This window comes from Castor canadensis, chromosome 16 (assembly GCF_047511655.1).
Source record: "Castor canadensis chromosome 16, mCasCan1.hap1v2, whole genome shotgun sequence".
NCBI lineage: Eukaryota > Metazoa > Chordata > Mammalia > Rodentia > Castoridae > Castor > Castor canadensis.
The window spans coordinates 8531309-8553228 of record NC_133401.1 but is presented as its reverse complement, the minus strand read 5'-3'; the positions used below and the strand labels follow the sequence as shown (position 1 = coordinate 8553228).

Here is a 21920-nt window from a genome sequence, read left to right as displayed (position 1 = left end):
GGGATTTTATTGGGGGGTGGTCACATGGACACCTTACTTGTGGTGCATACCAGCATTTCTGATTCCTGAAAGGAAAGCAGGTGTTTAGGATCTTCATATTGTTTATAGAAATAGTTTAGGCATAATTAGGATGAAGGGACCATTTCTGTGCACTATGGTCCTAACTTGACTTGTTCTCAATAACAAATTGCATGACATATAAAAAGAGGAGAAAAAAAATCAAAACTCAAAAGAAACACAACTGAACTCAGCTATGCTCAAGATGTTGGAACTGTACAAGGAACTTAAAATAACTATGATTAATATTTCAAAGCTCTATTGCAGTGTTTCTCAACCAGGGGTGATTTTACTCTGCAGGGAACATTTATCACTGACTGGAAAAGGTTTTGGTTGTCACAACTGGAGAAGTGCAATTGGTAGATAGCAGCATACTGCTAAAAATACTCCAAGCACAGTACAACTCTCTCTGACAAAGAATTATCAATAGTATCAAGGTCGAGAAGTCCTTAGTAATGAAGATTACAGAAGAAAGAAGAAAGGTAGATTTACTGGAACAGAATGGAGTCCAGAAAGATTTCCACACAAATATAACCATTTGATTTTTGTTATATATTTTTTCACATTATTATGTACACTTACTAATTATGAACCCTTGGAATAGATGCTCCAGGAAGACACTCTCCTATTAATCATAATTTGAGGAGGAAATGAGACTTAGAAGCTTCAGAATTCTTGTCATTCACAGCCATCAATGCATAGACCACATTCAGGCAATGAGAAACACACTCATCACCTTCACTACACACACAATATGAACTGCAGGCGGCACACACACAATATTAATCGCGTGCAGTTTCGCTTCCTTTTAACTGTGTCAAACCCAGATGTACATGCAGTCTAATAATAGGTACTTAGAAATGTTTTTGCTAAAAACCACTGAATTCTTACTTGGGCCTGCAAATGTCTAAAGGGTAACTAAAAACAGGATAAAAGCTTGGCATGTCTGCCTCCATTTTGTATCTACTTTTGCTCTGGTCCACTATCTCTTGCAGTCACCTTGCAGCCACTTTGGAAGGAAAGTGATTGATAAAATCTTGTGACAAGATTGGAAGTCGCCCCCCAACACACACACACACTCACACACACTCACACAGACAATGATGACTTTATCATGGCCAGACCCCACCTGACCAACCCAAAGACAATGATCAACCCAACCAAACCTCTGACCACACCTGTGACAGGAATTGTTTAATTATGCATACCTTCCCTTCAAATTTTCCTGTTTAAACCTAAAATTCATCTGTACCCAGAAGATGGGTAGAAATGCTTACTTCGCCTCTTCCCATGGCATACCCCTGCAGTGCAATAAATCTCTTGCCCTTCACAACTACTTATCTCTTTATTTGGCAGACTGAAGCAAGTGACCAGCCCATGGTGGTCTAGAACTTGATTACAGTCTCACCACGGTCTGTCACACTCAGGCTCCCATCGCCCACTCACCTACAGCTCCAGGTTCTCCCTTCCTCTCCCTCACACTCCCCAGGCTGCTTTGGTCTCCTCCTCCATCAGCTTCAGCAGTTTCTGTGCTCCCAGTATGAAGCTGAAACCTGAGCCGCCCTAGTAACTCGGGTCCAAGGCAGAGAACTGGGATGACGCAATGTACTATGACGTCCAGCAAATCGCTGGCGAAGCCTAGGACTCCATTTCCCAGCAGGCCCTGCGGCCATGCCTGTTGCCAGGGTAGTGGCGGAAGCCTAGCAAGACACTACCGCTGTGAGGCTGGCCTGTGTCACAGAAAAATTGCCCCAGACCAGCTAAACAGGCCAGGAAGACTTCGTTAAAGAGTATTGAAAACAGTAAGTCAACTTCGGATACAATAGTTGCTGGAGACTTAGAGCCAACGGGCAGGGCGAGGAGTCAGAGGCACTTAAGATCAAGGGATTCTCGTTCACCTGGTTTGGCAGAATTCTTACTGAAGTATGGTTCACAGGCCAAGGAGAAGATCTAGTCCAAAGAAGGCTCCATGGGGCCTGATTAGAGTTTGACCTAAGGAGTCTTTATCACCTGGGACTTCCTTAAGTCTCCCATTAACAGGCTGGAAGCAGTTTGGGCCGTTGGACAACTGGCTGGTGAGGCCGTTCCCTTACGCAGCAGGTCGCTTCCTGGACTACATTTCCCAGAGGCCTTTGGGCCCGGTGATCTCTCCCAGAAGATCTATTCCTGAGGGATGGGTGGGATGCTCCCGGGGTGTTTGGGGAAAAGGCCATTAGGGCATTGGGAGAGTTCGGTTCACTGTCTTACACTTGAGTGGGGCGGAGCTGACTCCACAGTAGGAGACGCAGGTGAGGAGGCTTATCAGGGATGTGGCGGGGGGAGGGCGATGGGGAGGCTGTTAGAGGGGTGTATGGTGTTACTGTGTCTTTATGGTGGACGTTTGTGTGACGTCTGTGGGACTGTGATGGCGGGAGGAAGACTTGATTTGCGGTTATGATTTTGTGAGTGGAGTTTAATTGTGTGATCCATGTGGTATGTTCACGAATGCAAGTTTCCTTGAGTGTGTTTCCCCGCTGATTTGTGTGCGTTTATGAACATTTGCCAAACGTAGGGTGCCTTAACTGAAATTTATGGTTGTTAAGCGTATATGGGTATATGCTTGTGATATTGTTTCTGTGGGGGTGAGTGTGAACTTGTTGCTGACACCCGGTCCTCAAGGTGTGCGGCACTGGGAGTGTAAGAGGTGCCCAACACTTTGGCGGTGACTGTGTCTTACCTCGTAGTATGTGGGAATGTGTGTGTGTGTATGTGTGCATCAATGTGCTTAGATTCAGAGAGCCTTTGATTTTTTTGTGTCCCCTTGGTGCGAGTGACTTTGTGTGATTACGTGTCCATGTAGCCACTGTTTGTGTGGGACATCTTGGTGTCTTTGTAAATCCAACCACAGTGGACTTCTGTCAGCTCAAGGGCACATTTTATTCCTGGATTCAATTGGACACTCTAAACTTCACTGACTTCCTTCTGTATGTGGTGGGCCGTAGGGGCTGAGCCAGAGTCTCATCTGAAATAGTCAAATGGACACCCAAAAGAACCTAGTGTTTCTTGGTTCCTTTTTCCTTTCCAGACGTTGTCCTGCTTGAATAGAGGCCATTAGAGAAGAATAAGAATGGCAATTGAACATCCCAAGGTAACAAGCAAGGAAGCTTGTCATTTCATCTTTCTTGCTGAAATCCCCTTATCTTTGTATGGACTTGTTTTCCTTTTCTAGATAATTCTTGCCCATCAGCTGACCCATTTCCTTGTACTTTCCCCTATGAGAGGCTATGCTGGTAGTAGACCCTAGGTGGACAAGCTGGTACATGCAAAAATAAAGTTTAAAAATGGAATTCTGTGCCCCATATAGTAACCAGAGCCATACCTACAGCCATTTTTGTTAGTGTTATTGTGGAAATAGGATCTTGCCTTTGCTCAGTCTGGCCTGGACTGTGCTTCTATTTTACATGTCCCACTGTAGCTAAGATGACAGGTGCATGTCACCACACCTAGCTTTTTTACATTGAGATGGGGGTCTCACAAACGTTTTTGCCTGGGTTAGCCAAGAACTGTACTCCTCCCAATCTCAGCTCCTGCATAGCTTGGCATGATAAACATAAATCAACATGCCCAGCTTTGATTGAGAGGGGGTTTCACAAATTTTTGTCCCAGCTTGCCTGGAACTGCAATCCTCCCAATATCAACCTTTCAAGTAACTAGGATTAGAGGCATAAGCCACTGGCACCCAGCTTTAGGAGAGAACTTAATGTCAAACCTCTCAGCCAGAGAACAGAAGACCCTGCATTTTTATAGCTCTAATCCTAAAAGCCTCTCTCTTTTTAATGGCTGAGTGAGTCACCATGCTGAGTATCAGTGTGGGTCCAGGATACTGTTTGTGACTTGGACTCAGATTCAGGTTCACAATCTACTTGAGGAAGAAGTGGAATCTGAAAGCCACAAGCTAAGCTACTGAGGGAGGCTGTGGGCCACACCATCTCAAAGAGGGAAGCCACAGGTGCTGTATATATCAAGGGTGCTGTAATCCATACTTTGGAAGGAGAGAGAGACCAGCTGTTAGTGAATAAAGGCAGAGGTGCTATGACTGAGAATGGGAAATCAAGGCACTCAGACTCAGTCAGGGCCCCATTCCTTGACCAGCCAGTGGAGACTACTTAGGTTTGAGTGCTTTGGACTCTCCCACCAAAGACTGATGAGGAAACACCCACTGTGAGCCAGGTGCTGGTAGCTCATGCCTGTAATCCTAGTTACTCAGGAAGCAGAAATAGGAGGATTGTGGTTCAAAGCCAGCCTGGGCAAATAGTTCAAGAGACCCTATCTAAAAATTTCCAACACAAAAGAGGGCTGGTGGATTGGCTGTAGTTGTAGAGTGCCTGCCTAGGAAGTGTGAGGTCCTGAGTTCAAAACCTGGAACCACCAAGAAAAAAAAAACACCCACTGTGGCTGCTTTGATGGACTTAACTTGCAAAAAGTATTTGCTGATCTAACCTGTTCAGACTACACAGAAAAAAAAATCAGCTGTCCCACTCACAAAGTAAAATGCAAAAGTTAAGTGTAGGGTAGGGAAATCCACCCTCCTCTTAGCAAGGAATATTGATTTGGTGGGTTTTGTTTGTTTTTGCTGTTTTCTCTTTTACTTATTTTGTTGTGCTCTCCCTCAGTATTATTTCTTCCTTTTTAAAAAATTTTATTTGGTGGCACTGGGGTTTTGAATTCAGGGTCTCAAGCTTGCTGGGCAAGCACCCTACCACTTGAGCCACTTCACCCTGTTTTTGGTTTCTGTGTGTGTGTGTGTGTGTGTGTGTGTGTGTGTGTGTGTTGGGTATTTTTGAGATAGGCTCTCACTTTATCCCTAGGCTAGGCTTGAACTGCAGTCCTCCTGATCTCTGCTTCCTGAAGAGCTAGGATTATAGTCGTGATCCACTAGTGTCTGGCTCATTTATTTCTTATAACACCACCCACACACTTTTCCTCTTTTTCCTATCTTGCTGATTCTTTTTTGTTTCCTTTCCACATGTCTTTTTATTACTCCATTATCAATACCTTCATCATTAATTACTTCATTATTACACTTTAATGATTTTTAAACTCCAAGCTTATCCTGTAAGTATACTATTTCCTTTCTTTCCTAACCTTATTGGGGTTGTAGTTGATGCTTCTAATTTTTTACTATATTTAAATAAATCATTTGTTTTTGAATTGCTGTACTCTTTCTCTCCTTTGAGTGGTAGTGAGAATTGTATCTCAAGAGAAGGTTGCTCACTAAGAGGACCTGCATAAAAATATGTATATATTTAAAAAAGGAAGAGATGCCTATCCCAACAGACGCAAAATTCATATATGTAGAAACATAAGAAATGTGAAAAAGTAAGAGACTATGACTCCTCTAAAAGCCCATACATCCTCAATTAACAAATCTAAACATTCTGACATGGCTGAAATGTCAAAGATTTAAAAAGCTGGACTGGACATGGTGGCTTATGCCTGTAATTCCAGTCTCTTGGGAGGTGGGGATCTGGAGAGTTGCATTTTGAGGCCTGCCTAGTCAAAAAGTTAGCAAGATCTCAGTCAATAAGCTGGGTGAGATAATACACAACCTGTCATTCCAGCTATACGAGAGGCCATATGTAGGAGGATTGCTGTCTGAGGCCAGCCCTGGGAGAAAATGAGATCCTTCCTGAAATAAAACTAAAAGCAAAAAAAGACTGGGAACATGGCTCAAGTGGTAGAGCACTTGCCTAGTAGGTGTGAGTCTCTAAGTTCAAACTTCATTACTGCCAAAAATAAAAATAAATAAATAAATAAATATGATCAGTGATCTGAAAGAGGACTCTAGCAAACACATGATATAAGGAAGTCAGTTGAAGACCTGGATGAGAAAGTGAGCAATGTGGATAAGAAATCCTAGAAGGAAAAAAAGATTTTGAAAGCAAACCCAAATGGCAATGTTGGACATGAAAACCTCAGTAAATCAAAGCATCACCAATAAGCAAAATCAAGTAGAAGAAAGAATTTCAAGAACTGAATATAAGGTTGAGAAAATATATTCAGACAGCAAATAAAGCTGGGACTAGGCAGCTCATGCCTGTAATCCTAGCTATTCAGGAGGCAGAGATCACAGTTCAAAGCCAGCTGGGAAAACAGTTCACATGACCCTATCTCAAAGATACCCAACACAAAAAGGGCTGGTGGAGTGGCTCAAATGGTAGAGTACCTGCCTAGGAAGTGTAAAGCCCTAAGTTCAGGCCCCAATACCACAAAAAGACAGCAAATAAACAAAAAGCATGACCACAATTTTCAAGACCTCTGGGACATGATCAAAAGACCAAACTTAAGAATTAATGGCTCTGACATATAAGCTGAAGCCATAGAAAATTCAATGAAATTAACAGAAAATTCCCCAAATCTGAGGAAAGATACAGTCATTCAAGTACAGGAGGCATTTAGAACCCCAAATAGACATTGCCAGAAAAGAACCTCTCTACCTTTCATTATAGTTAAATTACCAAAATAACAGAACAAAAAATATTGAAAGCTCCAAGAGAAAAAAACACTTTACAAAGGCAATACCATTGGAATTACATGAAATTTGTCATTAGAAACCAGAAAAGTCAGTAAAGCATGGGAATACATAGTTCCAACTATAGAGCAAATGTCTACCAACCAAGATTACTATATCCAGCAAAGCTATCATTTAAAATGGAGAAATAAATACCTTCTGAGATAAGCATAAACTAGAGCAATGCATGACCACTAAGCCACTACAGCAGAAGTTACTTAAAGGAATCCTACACACAGATGAGGAAGAAAGTCACAAACACAAGAACTCAAGAAAGAGTAAATTTCATGAGAGGAACAGATTATCAAATGAGAATTAGGAAAGAAACATGTTCAAATCAGAAACCAACCAACCCCTAAGATGAATATAGAAGAAAGAAAGGAACAAACAGTAAGTTTGTTTCCTAGTTGCCTAAAGCAACTAGGAAAAAACCCCAAAATCACAGAAATCAGAAAATGCTTCTCAACAATAGCACTAAATGTAAATGATCTTCATTCTATAATTAAAAGATGCAAGCTGCCCAGTTACAACAATAATATAATAAAAACATAAATTTTTATAAAGGGGCAGACTAGGCGATTGGATTAATAAAGAAGCAAGATCCAACTATTTTCTGTCTGTAAGAAACACACTTAACTGACAGACAGACAGACAGACAGACACACACACAGACTGAAAGTGAAAGGATGGAAAACAGCATTAGCAGTCCAAGCAAGTGAAAAACTGAAAGCAAGCAGGAATAGCTATACTCATATCTGACAAAGGAGACTTTCAAGTTTAGAAAGATAAAGTTACTACATGTTAATAAAGAGAATAATTCACTAAGAAGTTATAACAATTGTTCTGGGCACCAGTGGCTCACACGTGTAATCCTAGCTACTCAGGAGGCTTGTGGTTCAAAGACAGCCTGGCAAATAGTTCATGAGACCCTATCTCAAAAAAAAAAAAAAAACCCATCACAAAAAAGGGCTGGTGGGGTGGCTCAAGATGCAGACCCTGAATTCAAACCCCAGTACCACAAAAAAAACCCAAGATACAACAATTGTAACTATATATGCATTGAATATAGTAGCATCAAATTTTATAAACATTATCGAACAAAGAACAGATAGCTTCAGTTTAATATAGTGAGTAACTACAATACCCTCTCTTGTATTCTAAACAATAGGTCATCTAGAAAAAAAAATTCAACAAAGAAACTTCAGAATTAAACTGAAGCATAGATCAAATAGGTTTAACAGAGATATACTGAAATTTACATCCTGCATATTACACTTTCTTTTTAGCATCCCATAGATCCTTCTTGAAAATAGATCACATTGTAAGCAATAAAGGTCTTTTTTTTAAAGTTGTGCTGAGTGGGGGTACATTGTGGCATTTACAAAAGTTCTTACAATATATCAAATAAATCATACTTTAATTCACCCCGTCCACCATTCTCCTTTATCACCTTTCCTCCAAAAGGAGTCCTAAATATGTAAAAATATTAAAATAATTTTGTGCTTTATTAGATTATAATGGAATAAAATTGCAAATCAATAGTAGGAGAAAATATGGAGAATGAATGATACACATTTCAACAATCAGTGGTCATTGAAAAAATCAGGCAAGGAATTAAATTTCTAGACTCCGTTGAAAACACAATGTACCATAACCTTTGGGATACAGCAAAGGCAGTTCTAAGAGCAAGCTTATAACTATGAGTAGCTACAATAAAAAATCAGGGAGATCTCAAATAATGTAAGGATGCACTTCAGACTAGAAAATCAAACCCAAAATTAGTATATAGAAAGGAATAATAAAGATCAGTTGGAAATTAATAAAATTGAAGTGAAAAACCACACAAATAATCAGTGAAACAAAGAGTTGGTTATTTGACTAAAACAAGATTGACAAACTCCAAGGCAAACTAAATATATAGATTTAGGTGTAGATATATAGATATTGAAAGAGAGAGGACCTAAATGAAATTAGAGATGAAAAGGGATATTAGAATAGACAACAGTGGATTCCAGAGGATCAATAGGGATTATGATTTGAAAAACATATTCCAGTAAATCAGAAAATCTGGAAGAAATGTACAAATTTCTAGACACATATTACCCACCAAAACTGAGCAAAGAGGATATAAAAAACTAAAACAGACCTTTAATGAGCAATGAGACTGAAGCACTAATAAGAATCTCTCAACAAAGAAAACCCCAAGGCCAGCTGGATTCACTGTTGAATTCTACCAAACCTGTAAAGAAGAACACTAATGCTCCTCAAATTATTCCATAAAATAGAAAAACTCACTTATGAAGCCAGTATTATCCTAATATGAAAACTAGATAAGAATACAATAAAATGAAAATTACAAATCAATTTCCTTGATGAACATAGATGAAAATATTTATAATAAAATACTTGCAAACTGAATCCAACAACATATGAAAAAAGGTAATACACTATTGTCAAGTGGGTTTTATTCCAGGAGTGCAAGGATGTCTCTACACATGCAAATCAATAAACACAATGCAGCACATAAATAGAATCAAGGACAAAAATCATATGGTCATATCAGCAGATGTTGCAAATGCCTTTTAAAAATCAACACCCTAAATGATAAAACTCCTGAAGAAACTAATAAGTAAAGGATCATAACTCATTAAAGGCTATATCCACCAAACATATAGCTAGCATTGTACTAGGTGGGAGAAAGAATTTCCTTTATAATGAGAAACAAGAGAGTATAGTCTTCATTCTTATTGCATACGGTGCTTGAATTCTTAACCAGAGCCATAAGGCAAGTCAAGGAAATAAAAGTAATACTAAAGAGAACAATAAGAGAAGAAGTCAAATTATCCCTATTTGCAGATGATCTGATCTGATACTTAAATGACCCTAAGTAGTCTACCAGTAAAATATTGTATCTGATAAGCACTTTCAGCAAAGTAGCAGGATGCATAATCAACATACAAAAATTAGTAGCTTTTTGCCAGGTGCCAGTGGCTCGTATCTAACTACTCAGGAGGTAGAGATCAGGAGGAGCACAGTTCAAAGCCAGCTGGGGAAATAGTTCGCAAGACCCTATTTTGAAAAAAGCCAACACAATAAAAGGGCTGGTGGAGTGGATCAAGTAATAGAGCACCTGCCTAGGAAGCATGAAGCCCTGAGTTCATACCGCCAAAAAAGATTACTAGCTTTTGTATATACCAACAAGGAACATTCTGGGAAAGAAATCAGGAAAACAATTTTATTCACAATCACCTCATAAATTTACCAGAAATAAACCTAGTAAAGGAGGTATAACAGCTCTTCAAGTGAAAACTACAAAACAATGAAGAAAAAAATTGAAGATTTCTAGAGGATGGAAAGATTTCCCATGTGTATATTTTAGAATAATTAATATTTTGAAAATGGCTATGTTGCTGAAAGTGATTTAATGCAATCCCATCCAATGAGATTGTTCATAGAAATAGAAAAACCAGTCCTAAAATTTTTATGGAAGCACAAAGGATTCAGAGTAGCCACAGCAATTCTGAGCAAAAGAACAACGATAGAGGTATCACAATGACCTCAAATGTGCTATAGAGCCATATTTTAAAAATCAGCATGAATCTATATTTTCTTTGGTGGTATTGGGGTTTTGAACTCTGGGCCATGAACTTGCAAGGCAGGCACTCTACTGCTTGAGCCACTCTGCCAGCCCCAAATCAGCATGAATCTGGCACAAAACAGACATGGAGACCAATCGGCTAGAATAAAGGACCCAACATAGCTATAGCCTTCCTATTCTCTACAAAAGTGCCAAAACATTGCAGAAAAGAATGCTATTTCAAATGGATTAAAGATCTTAATGTGAGACCTAACAGTAAGAAACTGCTGCGGTTAAGCATAGGGAAAATGCCTGAATATCTACAGGTATAAGCAAAGACTTTCTGAATAGGACACTAATAGCTCAGGAAATAATAGGAAGAATTAACAAAATGGGATTGCATCAAATTAGAATGCTTCAGCACAGTGAAGGAAATAATTACCAGAGTAAAGAAACAGCTACAGAATTGGGGGGAAATCTTGTCAACTATTTATCTGATAAGGAATTTGTATTCAGAATATATAAAGAATTCAAAAAATTAAACAAAAGAACAAATAACCTTACCAATAAATGGGCAAAATAATTTAACAGACCTCAAAAGAAGAAGTACAGATGGCCAATAAATATGTTGGGGGAATATTCAACATCCTTAACCATAAGTGAAATGCAAATCAAAACTATATTGAGACAGGCATGTTGACTCAAGCCTATAATCCTAGGTGGAGGTAAAGATTGGGAGGATCATGGCTTGAGATCGGCCCTGGCAAAAGTTCACAAGACCCCCATCTCAACCAATGGCTGGGGGCGATGGCATATACCTGTCATCTCCAGCTACATGGGGAAGCACAAATAGGAGAACCATGGTCCAGCCAGCACAAAGTGAGACACTATCTCTAAAATAACCAATACAACAGGGGCTGGCAGAATGGCTAGGATAGAGAGCCTGCCTAGCAAATGTGAGGTCCCAAGTTCATCTCCCCAGTACTGCCAAAACACACACACACACACACACACACACACACACAACAACAACCTCCCCCCCCAAAACCCACAATACTACACTGAGATTCTATCTCACCCTATTCAGAATGGCTATCACCGAGAAATCAAGAAACAACAAATGTTAGTGAGGATATTGGGGGAAATGAGCCATTATTCGCTATTGATGGGAATGTAAATTAGTACAGCCACTATGGAAATCAGTGTGGAGGTTCCTCAAAAAAATAAAACTAGAATGACCCCATGATCCTGCTATACCACCCCTTGGTATATACCCAAAGGAATCAAACTCAGTAGAGAGATACCTACACATTCGTGTTTATTGTGGAAATATTCACAATGACCAAGTCACAGAATCAACCATTTTATTGCAGCACTTTTACAATAGTGCAATATCTCTATTTGCTGCAGTACTGATTTCCATAGTGATTGAACTAATGTGCATTGCTGCCACCAGTGTGTAAGGGTTCCTTTCCTCCCACATCTTCATCAGCATTTGTTGTGCATGTTCTTTATGATTGCCATTCTGACTGGGGTGAAGATGGAATCTCAGTGTCCTTAGGATTTGCCTTTCCTTTCTGGCCAGGAATGTTGAACATTTCTTTGTGTATTTATTAACCATTTGTATTTCTTCTTTTGAGAATTATCTGTTCAATTCACTAGCTCATTTATTAATTGGATTATCGGTTGTTTTTGATCTCTTTATATATTCTGGTTACTAATTCCGTGCTAGATGAATGGTTGGCAAAGATATTCGTCCATTCTGTAGACTGTCTCTTTATTCTAGTGACTGTTTCCTTTGCTGTGTAAATGCTTTTTAGTTTGGTCCATTTGTCAATCCTTGCTCTTGTTTCCTGAGCTACTGAAAGGCCTCCTCAGGAAGTTGTTGCCTATATCTTCAAGTGTTTCTGATAAGTTTTCACGTAGAGTTTCAAAGTTTGAGGTCTTGCATTAAGCTCTTTGATCCATTTTGAATTGATTTTAATGCAGGGTGAGAGACAGGGAGCTAGTTACAGTCTTCTACATGTGGGTATCCAGTTTTCCCAAAACTATTTGTTGAAGGCTGCCTTTTCTCTAATGTATGTTTTGGCATCTTTGTCTAAAGTCAGATGGCTGTAACTGTGTGGGCTTATTTCTGGATCTTCTCTTCCATTGGTCTATGTGTCTGTCTTTGTGCCAGTAACCATGTTGTTTTTATACTTTGACTCTAGTACAGTTTGAAGTCAGGTATTGTGATATTTTCAGCATTGCTCTGTTTGATCAGGATTGCTTTAGCTCTTCAGGGTCTTTTTGCTTCCATATGAATTTTAGTATTGATTTTTCTATTTCTGTAAAGAATGCCTTGGGATTTTGATGGGGATCTCATTGAATCTGTACATTGCTTTTGGTGACATATCCTTTTTTCTCCACATTTCATGCTGATACATGAACGTGGGAGGTCTTTCCATCTTTTAGTGTCTTTTCAATTTTTCTTTAATGTTTTATAATTTTGATTGTAGAGATCTTTGACCTCCTTAGTTAAATTTACTCCTAGGTATTTAATTTCTGGGGCTATTGTGAATGGGATTGTTTCATGATTTTATTCTCAGTCTGTTTGCTGTTGGTATATAGAAAAGGTACTGATTCTTGTATTTTGACTTTTTTCCTGATATTTTGCTGAAAGTGTTTACTAGAGCTAGCATTTTGGTGGAGCTTTGAGGGTCCTTTAGGTATAGGATCATATCATCTGCACATAGGGATAATTTGACTTCTTCCTCCCCTGCTTGAATCCCTCTTTTCCTTCTTTTGCTTTATTGCTCTGGCTAGGAATTTTTAAAAATTAAAAATTAGTCCTATTTTCTAAAATGCTTGCTCAAATATTTTGCCAGTTTTAAATTCAGTTTTTTTTTGTTGATTTATAACAAAATTATATTAGTCTTTCATCAGTTGTGTGTGTCAAATATTTCTCCTGCTCTGGCCTAGTTTTTTCATTCTTTATGTTTTCATTAGTTGAATACAGTATAATGACTTCAGTATAATGATGTCTTTTTCTGTGGGCTGTGCTTGTCTAAAATTTTCTTTTAACTGGGGCACAATACATGTACATATGGAAATGTCATAACTAAACCCTTACTAACTATCATATACTAATAAAAACTTTAAGATAATGAAAGTATTGTATTCTCTTCCAAACGTGCTCTAGTTTTCACCTTTAACATTTAGGTCTTTTATTACCTGAATTGACTACCGTAGGGAAGGATTCAATTTCATTTTTTCACCAATGTGGCTATCCAGTTGTTCCAGTACCATTTATTGAAAAAGCACATCTTTTTTTACACTCATATACAGTGCCATTTTAGTAAAAATTAATTGACTATTTGTATCTATGTTTGTCTTTTGATTCTTTATGCTGTTCTATTGGCTAATCTCTCTGTTTACTCTAACATTATATTTGGAGCAAGTCCTGTCATCTTGCAGTTCCTCAAAAATGTCTTGTGTGTTCCTTGAAATTTTCATGTAATTTTAAAAAATTATCTTTGTTTCATCCAAACATCTCTTCAGATTATGATTGAATTGTATCATAGCTGAAAGAAAATAATGCCTTTCTTTATACCTAAAGAAATTACATGGATATAAACTTGGGGATTCTTCTAATATGAATGTTTCAATTGATGGATTTTTTTCTTTATTCGTTTATTCATATGTGCATACATTTTGAGGCCATTTCTCTCCCCTGCCCCCGACTCTCCCTCTCTCTAAATTGATGGATTTTTAAAACATTTCTCAAGGCCTTGCTTATATTCTCTAAACACTCCCAGACAACTAGGAATCATATAATCCATTAGATAGTGAATCCCCTTTGCAAGGACTCTGAGGAATATAAATATTTTAGATATTGACCAATCATAGTAATAATCTTAAATTGCTGTTTTTGATATTAAGAACTTATGATAACTTTTCCTTTTTCAAGAAAAGCAGCTTTATTAGAAAGACTGAAATTATTGTTTGCTAACTTGAAAAGCAAGTTGTAAGAGGTAGAACTTGAAACTTCTTCTGATGTTCTTCATAAACATTCATTCCATTCACATGTACCTTGTTCTTTCCCCAGGTCTCTCTTTAACCTGGAATTGAGCAGGAAAATGGTTTATAGTTTCCTCCAATCATTCCTGGGCTCCAAAATGTTGGGCTTGTGGGCCAACAAACATCTTTCTGGCAATAGTGTGTGGGGAAGACAGAACTGCGAGTGAAAAGTTCTTTGTACATGGTGCCCTTCCATTACTGTCTTCTCCAGTTCTTTATGTATGATTTAAGTTTTACTTACATTTTAGCCTCCTCAACTATATTTTTGGAAGTAGAGGATATGAAAAATGATAGATTTATAAACAGATATAGATATACTGATTAAATTTTATTTCAATAACATTTTACCCAATTAAGTCCATTTTTATGGTATCTTTTACACTCTCCCTATTACATTTTGTCCTTACCTACTCTTTCCTGTCCTCCCAACTATGCTAGTTAGGTAGTTACTTTTCAGTATATTCCTATCAACCTCTTGTTCAAATATTGAGTCTATGGGAAAAATAATCTCTCACAATATTTTATCCACACTAGTCCCTCTGTAATATGGTATAAAAGGCTTAGGTAGAAAAATGTTCTTCTGATCATAGATACACCATCTGTGTGAGCTATTTAACCTGTGAATGAGAGATGCAGGAATCTGTCTCAATATTGTTGAGATTGAAATAATTTGTGTGTAGAACACCTGGTAAATATCAGGTATTTGACAGATTTTACCTTCCTTTTTTCTTTACTTCCTATTCTTGGGAACTAAATAGAAATCATACTCTAAAATGTTTAACTAAAGCACTTTGATTTTCCCCAAAGAATCTTACATGCAATGTTTGCTCCCTAGTTACATTAAAAACTCTTTAGGACCAGGATTGTGTCTTTTAATTCTATTATATACACAACTTTGAATCCATTCAAAAAATTTGCTTTCTATTAGAGAACTTAAATTCAGTTTTTCTTATTTACCCAATATTACCCTAATAAATTTATTCAATAATAACATTCCCCTTTCTCTTACTTTACACTGCCTACTTGATGATATCTTATTAAAATACTTTGTATTATATATTTGAATTTTCTTAGTGCTTTGATATATGACTCCATGGTTCTATCTGAGCAGTCTCTTTCGATGACTGGCTGAACTATCATTATAAAACAGATAGTGGGGACCCTCACTCCCTGGGATACCAGGACAGAAGTTAAGCATTGTTTGAGTACTGTTAAATATCATTCAACTACTGAGGTTATGAATCTAATTAAGATGTAAGTACATATTGTAAATGTCACAGTGTATCCCCCTGTACAACTATTATATGCTAATCAAAAAGCCCAATATTATTGTTAACCTACTGTTCCTGATAAGCATTTGTGGTAAGTACCCTTTACAAAATTACTTTTTCTTCCTTTAAATCTGTTGATATGTTGGGGGCTAGTAGAATTAATTCCCTGATTGACAGCTGCTAGACCCTTCTTTGGGGCCCTGGTTACCTTGAACAAAGGACTGTCAGCCAGGCAGTGGGACTGCATTCATGCCAACACCTAAAACATGACCACAACTCTAGGAAGGCACTGCCCCAGCAGCAGCTTATATATGACTTTGTCCCAACAGAAGACCAACTGCCACAACTGTTACTTCTATGAAAGGTGGGGAATGTGTACCAACAGAAGACCTGTGATTGGTGTAAACACAGCCTTTCATTTGCATAAGGGACTGCTGTGATTGGTACAAACATGAGGGAACTGTTGTGATTGGTGCAGACATCCTTGTCTTTCCTTCTTGTGGCTGTATAAGCAGGCTGCTCAACTCATTTTGTGGGCAGCTGGGAGATACCTTCCTTGCTTCCTCCACCCCTCATGTTATAACATCGGAGTCCAGAAAGACTTTCAAGTATCCTTGCCAACCTTTGCTAAGCTGGTAACATGAAGAAAAAGAAAAGCAGCAGCAGTGGCAGGGAGGAAGCTGCCCCAGCAGCAAGGCAGCAGTAAGGCCAGCAAGCTTAGCAGCCCTGGCCCAGGTAAAACTGACCAGGGCAACACAGGCATGCAGAAGTTGGCAGTAGAGAATACAACAAGCAACACAGAAAGTAAATTTGATGGCAGCTGAGTCCTGAACTTTGTGATGCCACCCTAGCTGTTATAGATGCAGGGCTGACTGCTGCTTTCCATGGTCATCTACTCCTCTGCCTGCAAATACCTGCAAAGGCCTAAAATAGCTGGAGAGGTTTCTCCTCATCTACCCACTATTTCTATCTGAGTAGAGCAAAAGGACCCCAGCCAGTTGATTTGCAACACTTATGGTTCCTCGGTGCTTTAAGCACCTCATTACTCCAACTGCCAAGAGTACTGCAACCTTGGCTGTTACAGCCCCAATTCCTGCTTCAGGAGGTCTTGACTAGTCACAGTGGTTCCAGACAACTGAACTGGCTTTGGAAGTCTGAACTCCAGGCAAAACAATCCTTGAACTCTAGAAGACTCTGCTCACCATGCAGCTATTCTCACTCAGACCAGGATGAGAGCACTTCCCCTACTGACTCAACAGAAAGCTTGTGATGGATGCTTTGTGAGGCTTGTGAGTAATCCTTATGTAAGGGTTGTGATGGGTTGTTATGTAAAGCTTGTGATTGTTGTAACTGGAAACTGTATTGTGATTGGTGAAATTACAGTCCCTCTAAGTATAAAACCAGGCTGTTTGACACAATTTTTGGGGTTAGCCAAGAGGTCCTCTCCTGGTTGCTGCTCCCCATTTTGCAACATTAGGTCCTAACAAAGGCTTCTCCCAAATGGTTTCTTCATCTACTTGTGGTTTCTAGCACAAGTAAATCAGGTAGGGCTGGTTGCACAAAAAGCAGATAAGACCCGTGGGACTTCTGGCCCTGGCTCTAGAAGCTGCAATTGCAGCAGCAATGAAGAAGTGGCTGAAGAGTTCCACAGAGTTACAAGAAGCTGAGGACCCTGAGAGGACCCTGATAGCCAAAGCTCAGAGATGTAACTAAAAAGAGGCTAAGAATGACAGAGAGACACTGACAGATAAGCCACAATACTTTAAACTCTGAGCTGTAACAATAGGGTATGGTGAGCGAAGGGTCCTGGAGAGGATACTAGATTACTGATCCTGAATTGGTGTCCAGGAAAAGCTGATTATTGAAGATGCTGGGCCAGGAGTTAAGAGTAAAGCAAGTACAAGGTTTCTTGAAAAGACAGTAAAGCCCCCAGCACAGGAGGGGCTTAGGAAAAGCTAATCTGTTATAGCTGGAATCTAGGAGTGATATAGGGGTCTACCTGGATTAGGTCCAAACTATTCTGTCTTGAAACTATATTTGTGATTGGTTGGCACCTAATCAACTTCCCACCAAACCTGGCCACCTGTCATCCCCATCCTTATGGAATCCTGCTCGTCCTGGCCTTGGGGCCCGCCACCCACATCTTGGAGCTGCATTCTGTTATCTTGGTAAAGGGCTTGCTATTTCTCTAAGAAGTCTGTTGTTTCTCATGCCTCTTCAGATGTCTGCTTCTAAAATGTCTCCCTCATCCAAAATGGAGTCACCACTGTCATTTTCCCCCTCACAATACCTAACACTCTGAACTATACCATTAGTGCATGCCTAGAGTTTCAGAAAATGACTGAAGGTAGAAAGGAAACAAGAAGGAAGATGGAGGAGCTGAGCCATGAAGAGATGAAGATGGGAGTCTAGCCTGTAATCACTGCAAGGCCCCATCTTTCAAAGCATTTGAGAACCACCAAACGACAGAGGCAAGGTTCCTGACATCCAGAGCTCAGGAGCTGTACCAGCAGCTGCTTAGTGGTGGCACTTGAAGCTCAGAGCACTAAACCTCTGCCTTAAGCACCTAGAGCAGTAAGCTTCTAACTGAAAGCTTGCAGCCGTAAGCCCTGTTCTCATGACTTAGAACTGTAGGCCTCTTGGCTAGGAAACAGCAGGTGAGTCTCTGGAAGCATCAACACTAAGGGAGCTGCTCCTTGCCTATTTGAAGTTTTTATGTGGTAGAGCAAAAGAATCACCAAACAGATAGTTGTTTGTAAACATGTTACTTTCAATGAGGTACAAATTGGTTGTATCCAGTGAGATAATGACTTTAGACATCTTTCACAGCTTAATATATGAGACTTCATAACAGAACATTGTGAATATGACTTACTGTAAGAGAGCCTTCAAAAACCACCCCCCAAACTAAAACAAAAATGAAAAAGAAAAGCTGCCGGTAATCTCAGCACATGAGGGGCTGAGGCAGGAACATGACAAGTTTGAGGCCAGCCTTAGATACATAGTGAGACCCAGTTTCAAAAACAAAGCCTTCATTCATCTTCTGTTGCTCTGGAATATCAGATAACCTATAATATGTATATAATGAATATAAGCTATGCTTTTGCTTCTACTCAAGATATACTCATTTTAGAAAGTCGATGTTAACAATGCAAAAATGACTTCCAGAACTCTGTTAACATTTTTTAACATATCTGTAACCCTGGAATATAATGTTGATTATATTCTTTATGGAGAATCATCTCCATTTCAGTGTTTCATACCTGATAAATTGGATAAATTTCTTAACCTCTGTGTGCTGCAGTTTCTTTATCTGTAAAATATCATCCTGGTATTATAATGATTAAATTATAAGGGACTAAATATCTGTCACTTTGGAATATATCTGGGATTCCATGTTGCTATTATTGCTACCATCTTCACTGTATGCTATTACACAACTTAAATGTGAGAATGTTTTATGAATATAATGCAAAGATATTAGCATTCTATAATCATCTGTCCTTTTTTGTAAAACCAATAACTTATTCCAGAAAAGCATTAAAAGTGTAATAAAGGTATGAACGGCAACATTCAGAAATCATAAATTTTGATGCACCAGGAAATTCATCCTAGGAGGAAACTCAATTATATTCAAATTGTTGAGTTTTCATATTGAGATATTTTATGAAATCAGAAAGAGATGATTTTTATAAGAAATTATGAAAGCTGAATTCATTATTCTACATTTTCAAATGATCACTTCAGGGGAAAATAATTTATCAAAAAAATTCTAGCCAATCAGCTCCATTTTTAAAAATAACTAAATTATTCTTGTCCTAAACACAAAATAAAGACAAAATTTAACAAGCACACATTTTCCTAATCAGAATATAATCTATTCCTGATAATGTGAACACTAAACTTTCAAATGCTCAAATTTCTGAGCCTAAATTATTTTAAATGGGAAAATAATAATGGATTTCTAGTCGATTAAAAAATCTTAACCAATTTTCCCAAATATAATTGGAATTAACTTACATCACCTACATAACTTCTATCAGAGATTTTTGAATAGTATAAAACACTTTTACTGCATATATTATTTGTACAAGGGGGTTTTATTGTGATATTTTCACATAATCTTACAATGTACCTTGGTTAGATTCACCACCTCCATCATTCTCCCTTACCCCCTTTCTATCTGCTTAAAACAATTTCAACATGTTACATTTTTCTATACATGACCATATTCACCCTCCTTCACCCTCTCTGTTCACCCTGCCCCCTACCACTAGTACTCACCCCTGAACAGGATCTGTTTTGCATTCCTGCCCTTCAGTTTTTAAAATATATATTCATTGTTCAAAGGAGGTTTCTGATGTGGTATTTCATGCATGAAAAATAATATAAAGCATTTAAAATCCAGTTAACAATTAGTTGGTAGATGTGTTTATCTATGCAATGATTTTGAACAATTTAATGTATGGATTAATTTTCCTTAGAAGGAACAGATTATATAATGATTATAAATAATAAAGGCAACCTTAGTTATATACAATAAATCTAGTAAAATGCAGGCAACTTTAAATGATAGAAACTTACCAATTACAGAGGATTGCTGGTCAGAAGAGAGAAATGATGGCTGCTTGATGATTAGTGGGTGAAGATAAGTCAGAATAAAATGCTGGAGAAGCAGTAAATGCCTGGAGTTCTTCCATGTCTGATCCCAATGATCTGGTAGACAGTATCCTCAGAACTCAAGACTACAAAATTGGGTGTTTGTGAACCATATCCAAACCATTTCTAGAATCGCTGAAGCAAACATTTCCTCCAGTGCAGCTTTTCTGTATGCATGTACTCTGATGTTTTCTTTGTCTTTAATAAATGCTGCAACTCATTTAATTGTGTTCACAAACTGGAAGTGTTCATGATCTCTACGTTGAAAACACAGGTATTGCAAGTTATTACAAAATTGTAATGCAAATTCATCATGGGTAAGTCACAATTTTAAAAATCACTGTGAAAAAGATAGAAAAAGTAGGTAACAGAATCATTAGAATTTCACGAGTCATCAGTGTAATCACCATATTGCCACTACAGCCATGCATTCTTCATCTGTAACGTACATTTTGCTCACTTTGCACAAACTATCCCATCATTATTCAGTCATTAACAATCAAAAGATTAACATCATTGCCAAATTTTAAATTTAAAGAAAATTTTGATAATGAAATGTATGTAGGCTGTTATGTGCTATCATAAGTCATTTGTAATATATTTACCAAGAAACACAGTTGTATATTAATAACTTTAGTGGAATAATCAGAGCCAGATTTTATAAAAAATGTTTAATACATAATAGTCCCCTTGAATATAGTCAAAGAGGGGTTCTGTTTCATTGCAAGCAATCATTGTAAAACCTTGCATTGTTATTGGCATAATGAATTCTATTTGAACAAGCCAAATTTTAAAATTGTGAGATTTGCAAGAAAGAAAACACTGCTTTGGTTTAACCCATTGCTTCCCAGTTTTGAACATAAATCTCTTATATTCATTTACTGATATTTTGGGTTTTAAACACACTTTTGCACCTAAGACTCCCATAGTGTTGGCTTACCAACAAGCACCAGTCTTTTACATCCACTCTCCTCCTTAACCCTTTGAGAGTCACTCTGGGCCTCAGACTAACACTTGCCAAAATCTGAGACTGTTTCAATCTCAGAACATTAAGCAGAGTTCCTTTACCTCCCACAAGGGACTATTCATGGATAAGACTTTCCCAGAATACAGTGCATGCTGGTTAATATAGTCTGGAGTCCAACAGCCTTTAAAAACTCAGACTCCAAGTGTCTCAATTTCCAGACTGGTTTTAGACCCCATCTGTTCCCATGGGCAAAGACCATTTTGTCCACAGGCTGGTTACATCTGTATCTGACAGTTTCCAAAAGTTCCAGGCTGACTTTAGAATGCTACAACTGAGGCCCACACACATGGCAGGAGTGAGGTCTGGGTATACACATCAGGGAAGCTGCAGCCAGAACTCTGGTAAGGAGAGAGAGATCAATTGTGATTGAATATGAGTGCTACAACAGAGAAACAGAATCAATCAGTGCCTCCATTCTTATCCACCTAGTACAGACTGCTTTGTTTTGACTGCTTTGCATAAATGGGGAAAATCATTCGTAGCTTCTGCTCTGATGAAACTCAGCCTGCAAACAACCCTTATTGATCTAACCTATATGGACTACAGAAACAAACAAACAAAAAACCCAGCTCCCCACCAAAGTAAACTACAAAAGATAAGCCAGGGAGGGTGAGGGCAATCCACCTTCTCTGCAACCAGGAAGAAATATTTACATTTTTAACTGTTTTGTATTACTCTATACTTATTTTATTGTGTTTCCCTCATTATTGCTCTTAATAA

The 21920-nt window shown here is 38.3% G+C and overlaps 1 protein-coding gene and 1 long non-coding RNA gene across 3 annotated transcripts in view; one reads left to right on the top strand and one right to left on the bottom strand.

Moving 5' to 3' along the window:
- Positions 1–21920, bottom strand: part of LOC109702946 (uncharacterized) — a 103315-nt gene that overhangs the window by 18544 nt on the left and 62851 nt on the right. The window contains exons 6-7 of one of the 2 annotated variants that reach the window (XR_012442760.1): positions 20099–20430; positions 14143–14284 (exon numbers count right to left, since the gene is read on the bottom strand). The gene's annotated coding sequence lies outside the window, so the exon portion shown is untranslated. Of the gene's footprint in view, positions 1–14142; positions 14285–20098; positions 20431–21920 lie in introns of those variants that run through there. The other variant, XR_012442761.1, reaches the window with a different exon arrangement.
- Positions 1732–20105, top strand: LOC141418121 (uncharacterized). Its single transcript, XR_012442772.1, has 3 exons — positions 1732–1859; positions 3122–3184; positions 15844–20105. It is a non-coding gene; the product is annotated as an uncharacterized lncRNA (long non-coding RNA).